The sequence below is a fragment of the Hemiscyllium ocellatum genome, chromosome 36 (genome assembly GCF_020745735.1).
Source record: "Hemiscyllium ocellatum isolate sHemOce1 chromosome 36, sHemOce1.pat.X.cur, whole genome shotgun sequence".
NCBI classification, from domain to species: Eukaryota; Metazoa; Chordata; class Chondrichthyes; order Orectolobiformes; family Hemiscylliidae; genus Hemiscyllium; species Hemiscyllium ocellatum.
This window is the reverse complement of record NC_083436.1, coordinates 40,102,654-40,126,068: the sequence shown is the minus strand read 5'-3', so window position 1 is coordinate 40,126,068 and position 23,415 is coordinate 40,102,654.

The following is a 23,415-nucleotide window of genomic DNA, read 5'->3' as shown; positions in this document are numbered from 1 at the left end:
TTAAATAATCGGGATTTGAGAAAAATCATATATGCTAAGTATCAAGTCAATTAGGTAAATTCAAATAGACAATCAAGGGATCCTTTAAGTATTTGCCAAGGTTTGTCTCCCTTTGAGCCACCACTAAATCCCTACACATTTCACTGTTTTCAAACAATTCCACTTTGGAAGAACAAATGAACTCTGCTTGAGATTATGAGAAGTGAATGCCGGTGAACGGAATACCAGTCCTGATGATGTGATCACTCCAACTTGAAAAGGGTCTGCATAGAGAGGTTGGGTAGAATGGCCTTCATTGTACTGTATGATTCGATGATATTGTGGAGTGAATACAAACGCTGAAGTACAGTATCAGATGAGTTTCAGGCAACCTAATAGTTTGTGTCCCATTCTCCCTCTCGCAGTTTAATTTAAAATATAGTCAGGATTTCTTTTAGCTATACCTTCAGCTATCTTGTGTACTTTGATTGGTCCTCAGTCATTTCAGCTCCAAGCTGAAGAGCTGGTGTTTCTTCAGTATTTCTTCATGACACAAGCAGTTTAATATTCAGCATCGGTCTTTTGTCTCTCCTCAACATTTTCTCTAGTGCTTGAATGCTTGCCTTGCAACTTTGGACACAAAACTTGAGGTGAGGATTGAAATGACCATTGTATAATATAACTAAAGTGTCCTCTACCACTCTCCGCTCAGCAGGAATTTCCATTATGTCCATTGCTAACTGTGGCAAGTTGCCCACAATGCAATTCTCCTGCTCCTCAGATGCTGCCTGACCTGCTGTGCTTTTCCAGCACCACACTCCCGACTCTAATCTCCAATATCTGCAATCCTCATTTTCGTCTCGTTCTGTGAAACTGCCCAGGCTGAGCATCTTGGAAGCCATATGAGGGCACAAGAGGGGAAAGGTAACCTCTGTTGTTGACTCTGGCTGCTCGCCTCCCTCCACACCACAGATATGAAAATAGGAAATGAAACTTCAAGAAAAATGAAAATTGGAACTGTCTGGTCTTTCACCTCCAAGCAGGATGGTTTGAATCCATTCTAAACCTGATTTGATGTTAGTGTCATTGAAAGAAGCTACAGGATGATGTGTGAAATAGAAAAGAGGACACTGAGGGAAGAAGGAATGAAATTGAAGAATGGATACAAGCCAAACTAAAAAAAATGAAGAGACAAAGGGAATCAAAAGCTTCAGGAATAAAGTTCACAGACCCTCAGGAAGGTTAACAACTCAAGATTCTGTGCAAATGGTTTACATACTTTGTTACCTTAAACCATGCGAGAAGTAACATTCCTTCACTTGTGATAGCAGTTAAAATATACAGACACAACTACATGAAGGACTGTGAGGAAATCCAGCTGCTGAAGTCACAAATTAGAATGATTCATTAGAGTCATAGAGTCTTAGAGATGCACAGCACGGAAATGGACTCTCAGTCCAACCCGTCCATGCCAAACAGAAATCCCAACCCAATCTAGTCCCATTTGCCAGCACTTGGCCCATATCCCTCTAAACCCTTCCTATTCATATACCCATCCAGATGCCTTTTAAATGTTGTAATTGTACCAGCCTCCACCACTTCCTCTGCCAGCTTATTCCATACATGCATCTGCCTCTGCATGAAAACGTTGCCCCTCGGGTCCATTTTAAATCTTTCCCCTCTCACCCTAAACCTATGCCCCTCTAGTTCTGGACTCTCCCACCCCAGGGAAAAGACCTTGCCTATTTACCCTATCCATGCCCCTCATGATTTTATAAACCTCAGCCTCTGACACTCCAGGGAAAATAACCCCAGCCTATTCAGCCTCCCCCTCTAGCTCTAACTCTCCAATCCTGGCAACGTGCTTCTAAACCTTTTCTGAATCTTTCCGAGTTTCATAACATCCCTCCTACAGCATGGATACCAGACTTACACACAGTCTTCCAAAAGTGGCCTAACCAATGTCCTGTAGAGTTGCTACATGACCTCCTAACTCCTATACTCGATGCACTGACTAATAAAGGCAAGGATAATAACCGCTTTGTTCATTGTCTTGTCCACCAGTGACTCCACTTTCAAGGAGTCTTTGTTTACTCCAGTTTCAAGGAGTATGAACCTGCCCTTTAAGGTCTCTTTGTTTAGCAACACTCCCTAGGAACTTACCATTAAATGTGTAAGTTCTGCCTTTCCAAAATGCAACACCTCATATTTATCTAAATTAAACCCCATCATCCAGGATGTCCTCAGAAACAGAATATAGAAATAAGACATTGGTTATATTTGAGCCCTTTGATACCTCCCTCTATCATAAGAGCAGAAGCGGGGATGTTTGCTGATGATTGTGCCACGTTCAGTACCATTCATGACTCCTCAGATACTGATATACTCTGTACCCATATGCAACAAAACCTAGACATCATCCAGGCTTTGGCTGATAAAAGTGAGGGACCTAAGGGGCACCTTTTTCACACAGAGGGTGGTATCTGTATGGAATGAACTGCTAGAGGATGTGGTGGAGGTTGGTACAATTACAACATTTAAAAGGCATCTGGTTAGGTATATGAATAGAAATGGTTTGGAGGGATCTGGACCAAATGCTGAAACCTAGGACTAGATTAATTTAGGATATCTGGTCAACATGGACGAAGGGCCTGTTTCCGTGCGGTACATCTCTATGACTCTACAAGTGGTAAGTAATGTTCATGTTACACAATTGCCAGGCCATAACCATCTCCAACAAGTAATGAGTGACTAAGTGAATATTTTGTTTCTGTCTTTACCAAGTCAGGAGATGGTAACAATGGCCGAGTTGAACATGTGTTTGTTGAGCATCTATACAGTATAGTGATAGATAAAGAAGAGGTGCTAAAAAGGTTGGCAATACTCTAGGTAGAGACGTCACCAGGCCCAGATGGGAAGCATTCCAGATTGATGAGAGAGTTAAAGGAGCAAACCACAGAGCCTTTGACAGAAATGTTTCAGGCTTCCCTGAACACAGGATAGTCTCGGTGGACTTGAGGATTGCAAATATAACACCGTTGTTTAAGAAAGAACAAAGGATAACCCAGGAAATGTTGGAGGTGCTGTTTTTTTGTGTGAGATGTGGGACTGAAAAGTTGTTGCCAATGATTTGGCTTCTGGTACAGTTATGGTGGGAATGAGAAGAAGCTTAGTCAAAATATCTTCCTCCCCTTTGATACATGAGTAAATTATTGTAATTCAGTGGAAACTGGGAGGAAGTGGGTCAGATTGGGATTCTTCCAATGATATCCAATTTTGTACAGTTCTGATCAGTTTGGATTTACAGTTCAGATTGAGAAATGTGCACAAATAGCTAACCTCCAAGTTGGTAACACCAACATTGTGAGGAATGTCATCTTTAATGTCACCTTCAGCAGGAGTCTCTTCATTGTCTGTGACTGAGATATGACACATTAACTCTATCCATAGTTTCCAACCCTCAGTGTGGAATAGGCAAATCTCAGAGGGTCAGGCGTTATCACCCATTTGTGACCTTGTGCGTAAATTTGCTGTGTCTATCTTTTTGGGATTGTTTGAAGGGATCTCTTAAATGATGAGCAAGGAATCAAAGGAATCATTACAATCCACAAAGGCTTTCCAGTCAATAGTCTCGCATTTGTCCTTGTGCTGAATAACGCTGTAATGTGGGGTCTTGTGGAAACTTAGGGAGAAGAAGGTAATGGTAGGGAAATGGCCAAGTGCCATGTTTATACCAAACCTAGGTCCTCATGGTAGAGAAAATAGTCACCAGCTGAGATGTGCAGGTCATATTAATCTCCAGTCTGTGGTCATTAATTGCAGTGTTAGAATGCTACAATTGTTCGCTGTACCTCAGAGAAAACTTGGCTCAGGATCCCACAAGTGTCTGTTATCCACAAGTCCCTGTGGAGAATATTTGAATGTGTAGCCCTTACTTGCTTCATTGCAGCACCACCATTGTAAAACTTTACTTCTTTTTTCCCCAGAAGTGTACCTTGTTCGTATAACATCACAGAAGTACATGAAGTAACAGTTCAGATTTGACATGACATGAGGTACACACTAGGAGGAAGTGAGGACTGCAGGTGCTAAAGATCAGAGTTGAAAAATGTGGTGCTGGTAAAGCACAGCAGGTCAGGTAGTGTCTGAGGAGCAGGAGAATCAACATTTCAGGCATAAACTCTTCATCAGGAATGTACCTCAGCACAGTCTGTCCAATTTCTTCATGCGATTCTCTGAGGTGCCTGGTAGCACTTACAGGTTATAGTAAACGAAATACGGCTTTTCAAACATTTTCTGATGCATGCAGTCTGAGAGGTGTTTTCCTCATGCTTGGACCCTTTGTGTACTTTTGGTAGTATGTCTGTGAATGTGGAAACAATTCTACATTCAGGCAGGGTCATTTAGACTTACAACTGCATGTGTTGTTAAACACAAACAATTATATATAAACAAAACAAAGAACTGAGGATGCTGAAGATCTGAAACAAAAACTGAAATTGATGGAGAAACTCAGCTGGTCTGGCAGCATCTGTAGAGAGAGAAAGCAAAGTTAGCACTTTGAGTCCAGTGATCCTTCCTAGCAGACTCCCTCTGCTGGTACATGTCTATATGATACCTTCAAATAATTAAATACACAATACAATTTTCATTAAACTGCAAGGACTTTGGTCAATATTTGCCCAAAGTTTAGTGTAAGAAACAGTTGTTGCATAGCCCATATAGAGTAATGAGATATCAGCAGAATGTATAATGATGTATTGATGATTTCAGTGTCAGATGATTATGTAGAGAGAATGGAAGTTAGTAGAATCTCTACCACAGTTTTAATGGAATGCATGTGTCAACTATGCTGTAAATGAAGACTTTTATGGAAAAGCCCTGAAAGTGAACAAGTAGTATTTGAGAGAATAATTGCAATCAAACCCCATGTACATGATAAAACATGTGGCAGGGCAGAAGTAAAGCAGGCACCAAGTGCAACTCTTGGAGTGAATCCCATGCTCAAGAAGAAAAAGAATGAATTTTTTTTAAGACACACTGGAATACTGGGGGATAATGCGCGGTCTGAAACATGGATCCAGTGACCAGACAGCAGTGAGAATGGGTAGTGGGACAACCACGACCACAGCTGAAGGAACAGCTGAAGTTAGAGTTGGGGGTGAATCTACCACGTCCAGGGACACTCCAGGCAATCAAGTGATTCAGAAATAGGAGGTTTGGAAGAAAACATCGATAGAAGTTGTAGGATAGGCTTGGGCAGAAAAGAACAGAAGGATGAGATCAGGACATTACTGTTGCTTGATGTGGGTCATTGCGAATGTAGAGTTCCAAGACAGGGCATCAGTAAAAGCCATGTGAGAAAGTGTTGATAACAGTTAATCTGTGCTCCAGTGTGAGTGGAAATTTAATAATAGATCATGTGAGATGTAAATGGAGACAACAGAGCCTTGAGAAAAGCATGCATTCATTCATAAATGATCTTTACTCGTACAATCAAATTAGAGTTTCAGATGAGTCCCTTGTCAGAGCTTTTACAATTAGCCAGAGCAGATATGATGCTTAGAATAAGCACTAGGCAAAGTGTAATCTCCAGGGAAAAACAAGGACTGCAGATGCTGGAAACCAGAGTCTAGATTAGAGTGGTGCTGGAAAAGCACAGCAGGTCAGGCAGCATCCGAGGAGCAGGAAAATCGACGTTTCGGGTAAAAGGCCTTCATCAGGAATCTCTGTCTGCTTACTCCGGACTTCTCGAAGAGACTTAGCAAACACCTTTAGGAACAATTTGGATTAGCTTCCCTATGACAGCTGGCCCGTAGTTTCCTACTTCCTGTTTGCCCCCACCCCTCATCAGAATAAAGAAGATCCATTTGTTTTGATTAGAAGCTTACTCAAATCAAGGGAATTTTGGAAAATTAAAACTGACACGTTCACTTTATATTCAGTAGGTAGTAATGAAGCGTAACTGAGCTGGTGAAGGACCAACGATTTCAACTTTCATGCACTTAGCAGAGTTAATGTAGTAAAACCTCCCAGGGCACTTCACAAACAAAATTTTGTACTAAGTTACATTGGGAATTATTAGAGTACTGAAGGTTTCCAGATAGAAATTGCATTTTGAACACAAGTCTGGCTGACATCCAAGTCAATCATAAGGACTGCTATTCTTTGCATCTTGATTCCCAATGCAGTTCGGATTTTTATCTTTTGGCAGCAAAAGACAGAACCTTATAAGTGCCAGTACATTCTGCAAAATGGATTAAAACCATGCAGGTAGAGAATGGGAGACTATTGTAGCAATACAGGTCTGAACTTAGGAAAATAACAGCCCAACAAAACATGGCTTACTTTGTGCAATGGAGTCTGCTACTTATAATTTTTTTAAAAATTCATGGCATGTATGGTTAAGTCCACATTCATTGAGCATCCCTAATTGCCCAGAAGGCGATTGAGAGTCAACCACATTTTTGTGAGTCTGGAGTCACATGTAGGCCATTTCTTTCATTAAAAGGGAATTAGTGAACCAGATGGGCCCATATAACAAACTACATGACCTCCATCAGATGCCTTCCCTAGAATATGAGCCTGAATTTCTAGATTACTCAAATAAACGCAAAATACTCTGGATGCTGGAAATCTGAAACGAACATAAATGTTACTTGAAACTCAGCAGGTCTGTCAGCATCTGTGGAGAGAAACAGAGTTGACTTTTTGAATCTGATATGACTCTCCCTCAGAACCCTTCCAAAGAAGAGTCACACTGGACTTGAAATGTTAACTCAGTTTCTCTCTTCAGATGTCCTGTAGGTTTCACCACATTGTTTCTATCTTAAAATGTTAAGCAACATTCTGATGTTATAATTCCACCTGATGTTATTACTGGACAAGTCAGATCGCAGACCGAGATCTAGCTTGACTGATTTATTTTTGGTTTTAATGAAGTGGTTTTTCACTGGAACACAATCACACAATGCTGCAGATTTGGCTTTAGCAATAAAACAGAAGTTTCTTACACAAAAGAAAATGAAGATGGAATAGAATAGACCAATCTATTTATATACAGCACACATGTGAAGATTTAAAAATCACTGTAAAATACAATTCCATTAATCACAACAATATCATTTCATCATACACAAACATCAGAGAGAATTCTCTTCTCTACTCCTCATAAGATTTAACTTCGCTTCAATTTCCAGTTGTGAAAATTTGATAGCCTTTTACTTGATTTGTAAGATAACTGAAATTAAACTTTCTCAGCTTTGCATAACCCCTGCTCTGGAACTTTTTAAACTAGATTCCTTAAACTGAGGTAATCTCTTTATTAACAATTCTGAACTACTTTCCTTTCTCAGCTGTCATGGTTTTGCATATCCAGCTTCAGCAAAGAGTTCTACAAAACTGTTTGTCTGAAACTAAAAAGGCTTTCTTTAAGTTATGGGTGTTTCCCGAACCAAAAGATAAAAAAAAACCCTGGCTGTCTAAACTGAAAATAGAATGGTCAACTCTTTACTTGTTCACAGGTAAATTCTCCCAATATAAGCAATACCCCAATACTCTCCAGGAAGCTTCTTCCTAATACTGTGTTTTAAAATAGACTATCATGGCGATAGAAATACTTACAAGGTTAATCATTAAACTCCTTCAGACACACAGGGCAAACCCACATAGGATGAGTACAAATCCAAGCTCTAAAATAAATGACATTAAAAGAAATATAAATCACACACCTTAAATCACATGATGTAATGCTTGTGAAAATTGAACAGGCCAAACAACTGGTGGACTCCATTCCAGGTAGAAAAAGTGAGCCAAGTGTCATCCTTCCACACAGTAATAACTGTGAACTATTCAATTAGTGCTACCCTCAATTCTGATCTTTTATTGAGCTTATCAAGAGATCCCAATATAATTTTATTTTCTCCATCAAATACTGAAGATACAGTGGTGACATTCAAAGTGTAGTGCTGGCAATCATAACTCTTCCTTGATTTGAGGTATCAATTAGAGCCATAGAGTAATACAGCATGGAAACAGGCCCTTCAGCTCAAACTGATCCACGCTGACCATGGTGCTCACTCAGCAGGTTCCAATTACTTCCATAAGGTCCAAACCCCTCTAAACCCTTCGCATCCATGTACCTATCCAAATGTTTTTAAAATGTTGCTATTGTATATGCCTCAACCACAATACAGGGAGCATTATACAGGGAACATTCCAGAACCAGGGACCAGGGGACTGGCAGAAAGCTTCTCTCTCCACGCTTCAGGCTCACTGCCTTTATTCCTGATGAAGGGCTTTTGCCCAAAACGTCGATTTCGCTGCACTTTGGATGCTGCCTGAACTGCTGTGCTCTTCCAGCACCACTAATCCAAAACCACTTTCTCTGGAAGCCAATTCCATAGACGCACCACCCTCTGCATGAAGAATTTACCTCTCAAGTCCTTCTTAAACCTTCCCCTCTCACTTTAAACTTATGCCCTCTAATTTTCAATGCCCCAATCCTGGGAAAAAGACCATATGCATTCATCCTATCTATGCTCCTCATGGTTTTATACACTTCAAGAAGGTCACCCCTCACATTCCTACATTCCAAGGAATAAAGTCCTATCTTGGCCAAGCTCTCCAATTGGTAGAATTGTTTTTCATTATCCCCTTATAAGATGTCAGTGTCGGTGACTAAGACACCATTTGCTGCCCGCGAATTGAATGGCCATTTTAAAAGACAGTTAGCAATCCAACACATTGCTGTGGGTCTGGAGTCACATGTAGGCCAGGGCAGATAAGGATGGCAGTTCCTGACACAAAGGATATTTGTGAATCAGACACTGAACCCTTCACCACTGCACATGTTAAAGTGTAAAGGCAAGGGTGTCTTTTATGAGTGTACCTCTGTGGGGACTAAATGCTCACACATGTTATTTTATTATTCAACCTTTCTACAGAGGTTACATTTATACATTTACAATGCTACCCAACCATCTATTTTAAGGTAACCATTTTAGGTAAGGAGAGATATTTTAACTCTCTGCCGACTATTTATCTCAGAATACTCTATGGAAACATTTTTGTCTTTGACATATGTTGTGGATAAGAAATGTTTGTTGGCAGCAAAGGAAATTGATTTTTTTTTTGTCTGTAGATAAAAGAGCCTTTATGTTTGAGTGAAGAAAGTTGGCGCATTATGAATAAGGAGACAAGGGATACAGTAGTTACTACTTAACGAGTTTTGAGAAGATTTGTAGCTCAGGTTTAGGTTTTGGATGTAGGTTTGCTCGCTGAGATGGAAGGTTCATTTCCAGACGTTTCGTCACCTTACTAGGTAACATCTTCAGTGGACCTCATGCAAAGCAATGCTGAAAATCACTATCAACAAACACATCAAGTTAGGCCTCATCTACCTCATCTGAGAAAAGGAACAGGAAGTGACTTCACCACAGGAAATAACATCACCACAGGAAATGACATTACCAACCCAAAGAAACCCAAACATATAAATAGAAAGCAGGAATTTTCAACATTGCTTCGCGTGAGGTCCACTGAAGATGTTACCTAGTAAGGGAACGGAATGTCTGGAAATGAACCTTCCAGCTCAGCGAGCAAACCTACATCCAAGAACTTTCTACTGATTGCCCTGCTCGAAAAATTCTGAACCCTAGTTTCAGATCTTTTGAGAACTTCCTTAATGTTTCAAATTTAACATATGTTTCTAATCAATCTGTTTTTATTTATTATTTATTACACACCTCAGAAGCAGGTGGGTCTTGATCCTGGGTCGCTCAGTCCAGGGCACTACCACTGCACTACGAGAGGACCCCGGCAGTTTCCTTACAAAGGGGAAAGAGGTCTGATATACCTGTGGTTACACTTTGGTTACACCATACCTAGAGCACTGTGCAAAGTTCTAGTCACTGCAAGGATGTAATGACCTCAGCAGGAGTGTAGTACAGTTTCTCTAGAACATTACCAAACATCTATGAACAGTGATTACATAGAGTATGCTTGTATTCCTTAGAATTGAAGGATAGAGGGGTGATTTAATTGAGCTTTTTAGATTTTGTGAGGAAATCAATAATTTCAATAGAAAGAAAAGCTCAGAAGAGTTTCACAATAAAGGAAAGGACATTCGTGCCGCACCTTTCATCACCACAGAACATCTCAAACATTTGCATGATCTGGTATTCCCCACTTGAAACTAGAACATAGAACATTGAACATAGAACGTAGTACAATACAGCACAGAACAGGTCATTCAGCCCTCGATGTTGCGCCAACCTGTGAACTATTCTCAGCTAGTCCCCCTACACTATCCCATCATCATCCATGTGCTTATCCAAGGATTGTTTAAATCTCCCTAATGTGGCTGAGTGAACTACATTAACAGGTAGGGCACTCCACGCCCTTACCACTCTCTGAGTAAAGAACCTGCCTCTACCATCTGTCTTAAATCTATCACCCCTCAATTTGTGGTTATGCCCTCTCGTACAAGCTGACATCATCATCCTAGGAAAAAGACTTTCACTGTCTACCCTACCTAATCCTCTGGTCATCTTGTATGTCTCTATCAAATCCCCTCTTAGCCTTCTTCTCTCCAATAAGAACAGACCCAAGTATCTCAGCCTTTCCTCATAAGACCTTCCCTCCAGATCAGGCAACATCCTGGTAAATCTCCTCTGCACCTTTTCCAATGCTTCCACATCCTTTGCAAAATATGGGGACCAGAACTGTACACAACATTCCAAGTGTAGCCTCGCTATTACTAGAAGTTTAAATTACTCTTATAGTGACCTTCTCCATGCAGTGATAGTTAAGGGAAGAATGTGACAGACATGAAAACAACCTTTGTAACATGGCTGCCAAACTGTATACACAGTGAGGTCCCACAAGTGGCAACTAAATAAATGATCAGTTAACCAATTTCAGTGTGCTTTGGTTGAGGAGTAAGTATTAGCCAGATCATTGAAAAGACTCATACACTCTTTTTCAAACAGTGTTATATAAGATCATTTTCAAACACATGAGACAATTTAATGTCTCATCTGAGAGTCAGAAATCACACCACACCAGGTTATAGTCGAAAAGGTTTATTTGGAATCACAAGCTTTCAAAGCATAGCCCCTTTGCCAGGTGAAGTGAGATAGAAGCACACACAGACACAGAATTTATAAAGATTAAGGGCAGAGAGATCAACAGATCATACAAATGGTGTGAGGGGAGTATCAAAAAATAAATCTTTGCAGGTGACCAAGGGTGTCAGACGGTGTGAGTATAGTGTTAATAGCTGAATAACAACTGAAGGGATGATCTACAATCCAATTAAATGAGGCAGAGAGATACTTACAAAAAATTAAAAATAAGGCAGTGCTTGAGACAGACTAAATGATTGGAATAACATGGAACACAAACAGAAGCTGCTGAAAAAGCCCAACAGCTTAGGCAGCATCGGTGAAGGAAAACCAGAGGACCCAAAATGTTAACCAGGATTTCTCTTCACAGATGCCCCCCCCAGTCATCCCGAGCCCCTCCAGCAACCCTTGCTCCTGATTTACAACATCTACAGTTGTTTTGGTTTTTATTTGACTGGAATAACATGATAGGCAGGAGAGTTGCATGCCGAGGATCTAACCAAAGTCATAAGTTATCCAAAACTGTACAACTAATTAAGGTAGAGCGATTGTTGCAATTTACCAAGGTGGTGGTGTCAAAATAGGACAGTGAGGAAGGTTTTACCGATACAGAACATTGTGGGGGGGGTCACATGTAGCGCAACACGAACCCAAGATCACAGTTGAGGCCATCTTCAGGGTACAGAACTTGGCTATCAGTTTCTGCTCGGCAATTCTGTGTTGTTGTGTACCTCGATAGCTTACCTGAAGGTCAGAGGTTGAATGACCTTGACCACTAGCATCTCATCATGGCATCTCCCCTGAAAGATGATCGCGCTGAGTTCATGAAGCTCTGACTCAGGCGAGAATGCAACCATATAGGTGAGGCTGACACCTTGTGGCGTGCAACAGATTACATGTATAAATTCACCTACACTATCTGAATATGTGTAGCAATGTGGTTGACCAGCAGCAAGTAAAATCCAGTTTGTTTGAACTTGAGACCAATCCATTAACTATCCCTCCAGCATGAAGCATTAGGCCAGCAGTCTTATTAGAAAAGAGAAAATGCAACAGGGATTGAGGATGTATGTGACAATAATTAAGGCTATTAGAAACAAGAATAGGATAAGGCTATTTGATCCTTCGCTCTGGCTCTGCCATTCAATAGGATCATGGCTGATCTGATATTCCTCACACCCACTTTTCTGACCTTTGCCTGTAACCTTTGATTCCCCAATTGATAAAAAATCTCAGCCTTAAATATACACAGGGACTCTGTCCCCACAGCTCTCTGGGGCAAGGAATTCCAAAGACTCACATCCCTCTAAGAGAAGAAATTCCTCCTCATCTCAGTTTTAAATTGGCGCCCCTTTACTCTGAGACTACTCTGCTTTCTAAATTCTCCTATGAGGAGAAACATGCTCTCAGCATTACCCTGTCAAGCCCCTTAATTGTTTTTTTTTGTTTTTCTTCATTCATGTTATTTTCAGGTGTGCACAGTCTGATAACTATTTATTATGGTTCTCCACAGACATTTATTTGCAGAACTGAGTGGTAGGGTAGATTCAATGGGCTAATGGTCTCTGCTATTTTGGGGAGGAATATAACTTATTCAACATTGTAACCAGTCACCTGCTTCTTACTTCAAAAAGGTAAAGCCAGAACTGGTTTAAGAATACCTGATTTAATGCAGCAGAACAAATCTGAAAGAGTGAAAGTTTAGGTAGGAAATGGTGAATTATACAACTTTCAAATTCCGATTCTAGTCTCAGTGCTAGAAATTCATGGCCCCACTATCACCACTACACTAGCAACTGTGAAAACCTGCTTGGTGCAGACATTTGCACCCAGAAGCAATTGTCTAAACAAAGAAAAGCACATTTGAATTATAAATTAGATGACAATCATATACAGAAAAATAAACACAATTTGGGAAAGAACCATGGAATTAAAAGTCATATAGTCATTGAGGCATACAACACGGAAACAGACCCTTCTATCCAACTCGTCCATGCCAACCAGATATCCTTAATTAATCTACTTGCATTTGCCAGTATTTGGCCCACAACACTTGAAAGTCTTCCCATTCACAAACCCATTCAGATACCTTTTAAACGTTGCAATTGTACCAGCCTCTACCACTTCCTCTGGCAGCTCACTCCACACATGTACCACCTTCTGCATGAAAAAGTTGCCCCTTAGGTCCCTTTTAAGTCTTTTCCCACTCACCTTAAACCTATGCCCTCTAATTTTGGACACTCCTACGCTGGGGAAAAGACCTTGACTATCCATCTATCCACCATCCTCATAAATCTTTACTGAATTATTTCAAGTTTCACAACAAGAGAAAGAAATGGAAGAGGCAGAAATAAAAAGTAAAACTATTAATAGCACTTTTTAAAAATGATAAACCAGCATTAATTGCATTCTGTAGGAATGAGACCAGACATTTGTAAAATCAAATTTTCAGGAATGGAGAAGTTATTCAGCAGGAATTAGAATTACCAGCCCAGAAGGAAGAACCACTACAACGTGTGACAGAGCATGAAAATACAAAGCAAGGCAATGCACAGATACCATGAGCATCCAGGTCTCCTCAAAGTGAGTGAGCACTAAGAGAGCAAATGAACAGCATGGAGATGTAACCTGGTCCAGTCCATGAGCTGGAGTGGAAAATGTCTTTGCAACGAGGTGCAGCACTGAACTGCTGAGGTGTCCTATAAATGGACCAGTGATGTGCCACATGGACCCTTAGAGACTGGCACAGTGTCCGGTGCCCACGGAGGGTGCCCAGAGATCTTAGTGCCTGCTGTCCAACATGGAGGTCCCTTTGGAGCAGGTGGAGAGCTGAAGTCACCAGCTACCCACTCAAGTTTCCATGTCGAGAATTCTTGGCATCCAGTTTTCTCCTGAGGGATTGTACAATAGATAGGTGCATATTAATGAAGTGAGATCTACAGTTTTTGATATTCGTTCATGGAATGTGGGCATCGCTGGTTGGGCCAGCATTTATCGACCATTCCTAATATTCCTTCATGAGATGCTGATGAGCTGATTTCTTGAACCGTTGCACTGTAGGTAGACCCACAATGCCGTTAGGGGGGAATTCCACAATTTTGAACCAATGATATTGAAGGCACGGTGCTATATAGATTAGATTACTTACAGTGTGGAAACAGGCCCTTCGGCCCAACACGTCCACACCGACCCGCCGAAGCGCAACCCACACATACCCCTATATTTACCCCTTACCGAATACTATGGGCAATTTAGCATGGCCAATTCACCTGACCTGCACATCTTTGGACTGTGGGAGGAATCCGGAGCACCCAGAGGAAACCCACGCAGACACGGGGAGAACATGCAAACTCCACACGGTCAGTCGCCTGAGTCGGGAATTGAACCCGGGTCTCAGGCGCTGTGAAACAGCAGTGCTAGCCACTGTGCCACCGTGCCGCCCACAAAGAAGTCAGAATAGTGAATGGTTCATAGGGGAATTTCTAGATGGTGGTCATTTCATTTATCTGTTGCCCTTGTCTTTCTGAATGGTCGTGATTGTTATTTTGGAAGGTGTTTCGTGATTAGTGCATTTTGCAAAGAGCACACACTGCTGGGACTGAGTATTCATGGTGCAGGGAGTGAGTGTTTGTGGATGTGGTGGCATTCAAGTGGGTTGTTTTGACCTGGATGTTATCAAGCATCTTGAATGTTTCTTGGAGCTGCACTCATCCAGTTAAGTGGGGAGTATTCCTTCGCACTCCTGGCTTATGACTTGTAAATGGTGGGCAGGTTTTCAGGAATCAGATGGTGCATTACTTTCTGCAGGATTCATAGGCTCTGACCTACTTTTGTAGCCATTGTGTCCAGATGACTGGACCAGTTCATTTTTTGGTCAATGGTAAACCCCAGGTCATTGATAATGAGAGATTCAGTGAAGATATTGCCATTGAATGTCAAGAAAGATAGTTAGGCTCTCTGTTGTTGGAGGTGGCCTTGCTTGGCATTTGTGTGGTGCAAATATTACTTGCAACTAGTCAGACCAAACTTGAATATTGTCCAGGTCTTGCTGCATTTGGACATGGACTGCTTCAGTATCTGAAGGGTCACAAATGGCATTTACCACTGTGCAATCATCGGCAAACGTCCACACTTCTGACCTTATGATGTAGGGAGGGTCATTGATGAAGCATCTGAATATGATTGGGCCGAGGACACTACCCTGAGGAATTCCTGCAGAGGTGTCCTGGAGCTCTGATGACTGACCTCCAACAACCATGACCATCTTCCTTTGGGCCAGTGGACATCCTTCTCTCTGGTTTGCATTAACTCTGGTTTTGCGAGGGCTTCTTGATTCCACACTCAGCCAAAAATGGCCTTGGGATATCTCCAATCAACCTGCATTGACATATCTCTGGGGCAGCTGCAAATTGAGCCTGCAAATTGAATGATTGAAGGAATGAGTGAATACAAAGATTGATTCATTGATTGAATGAATGGAAGTCTTGAAGCATTGAATGACTGAATAAATGAATGCAAAAAATCTAGCTTAGAGGTAGGGACTCTACAAAATGTGGTACAAGAGCCCTCTTATATTGAACCTGTATTATAGGTATTTTCTAATCAACTTGTTAAGAGATATTAGTTTATACCTCTGGAAGAGGTGAAACTTGAGCCCAGGACTCCTGGTTCAAAGCAGAGGCACTACCATTGCATCAGGAGAGCTCTCAAATGCAACACTGATTTTTTTATTCAATTGAAATTCTGCATCTGACCTGGCACAATTTGATCCCAGGTTCCCAATACAATACCAAGGTCTCTGAATTAACAGTCTAGCAATAGTATTGCCCTCCCCTCACGTGCAGTATTGGCAACATATTTAGTAAGGCCACTAACAAGCAATAACCCCCTATCTAGGAGTGCTCTCATGGTGCAGTGGTCATGTTCCTACCTCTGAGTGCTGTATTTAATAATAGCTTCCAGGAGACAGAATAATTATTGATGAGGAGTAACAGCCTTTGGCTGTTTCAGACCAAAGCCGTCAGGTCAGAGTGAGCCACGTTGCATGATTAAGGAAGAAAGGTCAGTGAATGAGGTATGTGTGTAGTAAACTCGAGGAAGGTTGGTGACATTTGTTCTGGTTAAAAACCTGCACATGCAACCATCTAATATTGGTCAGCTGTTACACTGCAGCTCCCACACTGCTCTCACTGCCTGCTGTTACACTGCAGCTCCCACACTGCGCTCACTGCCTGCTGTTACATTGCAGCTCCCACACTGCTCTCACTGCCTGCTGTTATACAGCAGATCCCACACTGCTCTCACTGCCTGCTGTTACACTGCAGTTACCACACTGCGCTCACTGCCTGCTGTTACATTGCAGCTCTCACACTGCTCTCACTGCCTGCTGTTACACTGCAGCTCCCACACTGCTCTCACTGCCTGCTGTTACACTGCAGTTACCACACTGCGCTCACTGCCTGCTGTTACATTGCAGCTCTCACACTGCTCTCACGGCCTGCTGTTACATTGCAGCTCCCACACTGCTCTCACTGCCTGCTGTTACACTGCAGTTACCACACTGCGCTCACTGCCTGCTGTTACATTGCAGCTCTCACACTGCTCTCACTGCCTGCTGTTACATTGCAGCTCCCACACTGCGCTCACTGCCTGCTGTTACATTGCAGCTCTCACACTGCTCTCACTGCCTGCTGTTACACTGCAGCTCCCACACTGCTCTCACTGCCTGCTGTTATACAGCAGATCCCACACTGCTCTCACTGCCTGCCATTACACTGCAGCTCCCACACTGCTCTCACTGCCTGCCATTACACTGCAGTTACCACACTGCGCTCACTGCCTGCTGTTACACTGCGTTTACCACACTGCTCTCACTGCCTGCCATTACACTGCAGCTCCCACACTGCGCTCACTGCCTGCTGTTACACTGCAGTTACCACACTGCTCTCACTGCCTGCCATTACACTGCAGTTACCACACTGCGCTCACTGCCTGCTGTTACACTGCAGTTACCACACTGCTCTCACTGCCTGCTGTTACACTGCAGCTCTCACACTGCTCTCACTGCCTGCTGTTACACTGCAGCTCCCACACTGCTCTCACTGCCTGCTGTTATACAGCAGATCCCACACTGCGCTCACTGCCTGCTGTTACATTGCAGCTCCCACACTGCTCTCACTGCCTGCCATTACACTGCAGTTACCACACTGCTCTCACTGCCTGCTGTTACACTGCAGTTACCACACTGCGCTCACTGCCTGCTGTTACACTGCAGTTACCACACTGCACTCACTGCCTGCTGTTACACTGCAGTTACCACACTGCTCTCACTGCCTGCTGTTACACTGCAGCTCCCACACTGTGCTCACTGCCTGCTGTTACACTGCAGCTCTCACACTGCGCTCACTGCCTGCTGTTACACTGCAGCTCCCACACTGCGCTCACTGCCTGCTGTTACACTGCAGCTCCCACACTGCTCTCACTGCCTGCTGTTACACTGCAGTTACCACACTGCTCTCACTGCCTGCTGTTACACTGCAGTTACCACACTGCGCTCACTGCCTGCTGTTACACTGCAGTTACCACACTGCACTCACTGCCTGCTGTTACACTGCGTTTACCACACTGCCCTCACTGCCTGCTGTTACACTGCAGCTCTCACACTGCGCTCACTGCCTGCTGTTACACTGCAGTTACCACACTGCGCTCACTGCCTGCTGTTACACTGCAGCTCCCACACTGCCCTCACTGCCTGCTGTTACACTGCAGCTCTCACACTGCTCTCACTGCCTGCTGCAGACAATACCAGAGGAATTTACAGATTGACAATCATCTTGTTTGAACAATTTTATGAAGTACCTTTTAAGGTCCATCAGGTGCTGACATGGGAATTGATCTCGGAGATAAGGACAAAACACAACAGTAGAAGACCCCTGACTAATTAGGCATGAATTAATTGTTGCTAGGTATTGTGAGGTTATTTTTGATTCAACATAATCCAAATTCTAGAAATGCTTTGGTCCCTAGTATTTCGGGCTGGAAAGGTTATAATGTATTAACGGGCTTTTATGGCACAGTAGTAGTATCCCTATCTCTGAGGCAGAATGTCTCTGTTCCTCTCCCAAGTGCTGCTTAGGTGTGTGTTTTTACATCTTAACTATTTGATGAAAATTTTTCTATTGTGTATTGCAGCGGACAATATTTAGTTACTCCATCCACACAGCAGAGGGAGTCTTCTTGCATTTGGATACAACAAAACGTCTGACGTACAGCAGCACTTGCAAAGTTTTCCAGATCACCAACCCAGTGCTTCGTGACCTACATTTGACTCCTGGCCTGGATTTTAACATTTTCTTCATTGTTTCATAATCCTGCCCTCGCACTTTCTCTCCTTACCTCTATCATCTCTCCAGGCCCCTCTGAGACACTCCCTCTCGCTGTTCTCTTATGTACTCCCAGTTCCTTTTGTTCTACCCCCGGTAGGTTGTTCTGGCCAAAAGTGCCCTAAACTGGAATACTGAGTGTTGCTCTGAAATCTAGATTATAGACGGAATGTGATTGTACTGGAGTGGATCAGAGATTTACCACACTGTCGCCTGGAGAGGATCAGAGATTTACCACACTGTCGCCTGGAGAGGATCAGAGATTTACCACACTGTCGCCTGGAGAGGATCAGAGATTTACCACACTGTCGCCTGGAGAGGATCAGAGATTTACCACACTGTTGCCTGGGCTAGCAAGTTTTATTTCGCATAGCCACATCTTATATTTTTGAACAGGCTTTGTTTATTTTCCTTGGTAGACAGGCTGGAAGAATATAGCAAGCCAGGCGGCGTCTGGAGGTGGCAGAGTTGCTGTTTTGGGTGTAACTCTTCTTCTTTGGTGCAGGGGAGACTGAAGGGGGCATGACTGAGATGTATAAAATGATAGAAAGAAATATTTCCCCTTGATAGAGGGACCAGAGCCTGGGGCATAGACTTAAGGAAAGGGGCAGGAGGATTTACAGGAGATTCAAGGAAAACCTTTTTTCACCCAGAGAGTGCTGGAAATGTGGAACTCACTGCCTGGAAGGATGGTAGAGGCCTCATAGCACTTAAGAAATATTTAGATGTGTATTTGCAATGCCAAAGCATGCAAGGCTAAGGGCCAAGTGCTGGGAAATGGGATTAGATCACAATGGTTAGCTGGTTGTTTTTCGATGGGTGCAGCCACAATGAGCCAGAGGGCTTTTCTCTGTGCTTAGATCTCTATGATTCTCTCGCCAAGCTGTGGATCACCTGTCCTAACTGTCCCACTTTTGACATGGTTCCAATCTGATTACAGACCTTCAGGGCACTTCAGCGTTTGAAAGATGTCTTATAAATGTAATTTGTTGTGGTTTTTTTTGTTTGACTCCATTGGGAAGTCAAAAGCCAATGGATGTATATTTGCATAGTGGCTCAGCGGTTAGCACTGCTGCCTCACAGCAGCAAGGTCCTGGGTTCGATTCCAGTCTCAGGCCACTGTCTGCGTGGAGTCTGCACATCCTCCCCGTTTCTGCTCTGGTTTCTTCCCATAGTCCAAAGATGTGCAGGTTAGGGGGAATTGGTCATTCCATCCCTACTGGCATTGTGGGTCAACTCACAGCAAGTAGACTGCAGTGATTCAAGAAGGCAGCTCACCACCACCTTCTCAAGGGCAAATAGGGATGGACTATCAATGCAGGCTAGCCAACAATGCCCGTGTCCCACAAATGAATTTTTAAAAATGCTAAATTGTTCAGGGATGTGTAGGTTAGCTGCAGGGAGGGGTAGGGGATCGGTCTGTGTGGGATGCTCTTTAGAGGGTTGGTGTTGACTTGTTGGGCTGAATAGCCCGTTTCCACTCTGTGGAATAAAGAATGCAAGAAGTGTGAAGAAATCTCTTACTCGCGTCATTAAACTCTAGGCAATGTCAAAGCTGCTCTGCCCAACTCCATGAGCATTCGTCTGGCTTCCTGCAGTGAAGAGAATGATGCAAAGCAATGTTTCCCAAATTGTGTCCCACTGTGTCTCCATAACAAGGCTTGAAAATGATCACAACCCCTCAGCGAGAGTTTGTTACGAGTGGGAGTGCAGCTGTTGTGATTCCGTGTGAATTCCACATCAGCTGTCGATAGTTGGGATCTCACAGCACCAACATTTCAGCTCACGATCCCACTTGGAGACCTGACCAGCACCATCATCGTTCCCCCAGCCTATATCATCACCCATACCCCCTTCAGTGTGGAAATCCCAAGCTGTAGAGACTCTCTGTGTTAACACTAGGAACAATTTGCCCAAAATTGGAGTAACCCACACAAAACACTGTGGAATTTCAAAAGATTTGAGTTTTCACCTTTAAAAAGTGTGACAAGTCTGTCCCACTGTTTTGAAGTTCTGGAGAAGGCCAACTGAAATGTTAACAATGCTTTCTTTCCATAGATGCTGCCAGACCTGCTGAGTTTTTCCAGCAATTTGTGATCTTTTTGAACCTTAGCTCAGATTTGAGTGGCTGTGTGCTCTGAAGTCTTTTGTTTTTGTTTCTGACAATGGCTATTCTCTTGAGTGAGACTCCAGAATAACACACAATGATAGGACTTATTCTTTTGGGATCTTAGTTGAAACTACTGAAGTTAACTCCACTTGCACAGAACAAATTATTTTAATCCCCTCCGTCTGGTCCGAGTTGAGAGTCAGTGCAATATTTAATTTAATATATTATGTGCTGTGGAGCCAAGGTCCTAGGGAGTGTTGCTGAGCAAAGAGACCTTGGATTGCAGGTTCATAGCTCCTTGAAAGTGGAGTCGCAGGTGGATAGGATAGTGAAGAGGGCGTTTGGTATGCTTTCCTTTGTTGATCAGAGTATTGAGTACAGGAGTTGGAAGGTCATGTTGCGGCTGCACAGGACGTTGGTTAGGCCACAGTTGGAATATCACGTGCATTTCTGGTCTCCTTCCTATCGGAAAGATGTTGTGAAACTTGAAAGGGTTCAGAAAAGATTTACAAGGATGTTGCCAGGGTTGGAGGATCTGAGCTACAAGGAGAGGCTGAACAGGCTGGGGCTGTTTTCTCTGGAGCGTTGGAGACTGAGGGGTGACCTTATAGAGGTTTACAAAATTATGAGGGGCATGGATAAGGTAAATAGCAAAAATCTTTCCCTGGGTTTGGGGAGTCCAGAACTAGAGGGCATAGGTTTAGGGTGAGAGGGGAAAAATATAAAAGAGACCTAAGGTGCAACTTTTTCACGCAGAGGGTGGTACGCGTATGGAATGAGTTGCCAGAGGATGTGGTGGAGGCTGGTACAATTGCAACATTTAAGAGGCATTTGGATGGGTATATGAATAGGAAGGGTTTGGAGGGATATGGGCCGGGTGCTGGCAGGTGGGACTAGATTGGATTGGGATATCTGGTTGGCATGGACGGGTTGGACTGAAGGGGGTGTTTCCGTGCTGTACATCTCTGTGACTCTATGACTGTAATGCTTTGGGTAGACTGCAGATTTCCATACTGAGCCTAAGGACCTACTTGGTCAACAGAGGTAAAGGATGAACCAACAAAGTCAAAACAAGAAAAGGCACATGTCTAAACAAAATGAAATGTACTGCATGATAGCAATAGATACATGCTACATCATCTAATTAGACTTAAATTATTAAGGCTACCAGGAGACCCCACTTCAAGTCCTATCTGGTCCTGAGATGTGTCATAACATCTCTGAATATTTTAAGCCAACCTGTTGAGATGTATTATGACACACCCCTGGGACAGATGAGACTTGAAGCCAGGTCTCCTAGATCAGAGACAGAGAAGCTACTTCAGCAAGATTCCCTAATAACACCCTAAACAGGTTGATTAGAAAATGTTACCAGGATTCAGTGATCATACATCCGTCTCCATCAGAATTCCTCTTTCCCTCATTAAAGACCGTATGCTATCATCAGATTGGATGAAGCTTGATGGAGTCCCCAACATTAGCTCTTTCAGAATCATTACCCTGTCCAACAGTTTATTTATTTTCATGTCTTGATTTACCAGTCAATGTGAAAATATTGTTTTACATTCAAGTATTATAGTCAGTATTCAATATAAATATTTCAATGCTCAAATATGTGAATTCATCATGCAGCTGTTTCAATGTTGGAGTCATACCTGGTTCATAGGAAGATGGTTGTAGTTGTTGGAGATCTGTAACCTCAGCATTTAGGACATCTCTGCAGGAATTCCTCAGGATAGTGGGGTGGCATGGTGGCTCAGTGGTTAACACTGCTGCTTCACAATGCCAGGGATTCATGTTCAATCCCACCCTCGGTCTGTGTAGAGTTTCCACATTCTCCCTGTGTTTGCGTGGGTTTCCTCTGGGTGCTTCACTTTCCTCCTACAGTCCAAGGATGCCTAGAATGGGTGAATTGGTCATGGGAAATGTAGGGTTATAGGGATATGGTAGATATGCTCTTTGGAGGGTCAGTGTGGACTCGATGGGCCAAATGGCCTGTTTCCACACTGTCAGGATTCTATGATTCTAGTGTCCTAGTTCCAACCATCTTCAACTGCTTCTTCAATGATCTTCCCTCTATCATAAGGTCAAAAGTAGGGATGTTCTCTGATGATTGCACAATGATCAGTACCATTTGTAGCTCCTTAGATATTGAAGCAGTACATGTTCAAATTCAATAATACCTTGACAATATCTGGACTCGGGATGACAAGTGGCAAGTAATATTTGTGCTACACAAATGGCAGACAATGGCCATCTCTAATAAGAGATGATCTAACTACCCCTTGACATTCAATGGTGTGTCCATCACTGATCCTCCACTATCAACATTGTTACCATTGACCAGAGATTCGACTGGACTCACCATGTAAACACAATGGCTACAAGCGCAAGTCAGAGATTAGGAAGACTGTGATGAGTAACTTACCGCATGACACAACAGAGCCTGCCCACCATCTATGAGACACATGTCAGGAGTGAAATGGAATACTCCCCATTTGACTGGATGGATGCAGCTCCAACAACACTCAAAAAGCTTGATTAGCACCACATCCACTCTTTCCACCATTGATGCTCAGTAGAAGTAATGTGCGCTGCAGAAATTCACCAAGGATCCTTGGCACCTTCCTAACCCAGAACCACTTCCATCTAGATGGACAAGGGCAGCAAATAATAGAAACACCACCACCTGCACATTCCCCTCCAAGTCATACAGCATCCTGACTTGAAAACATGTCACCATTCCTTCATTGCTGTTGAGTCAAAATCCCACCCTAAGGGCATTGTGGGTCAATCTACAGCAGGTGGACTGCAGCGG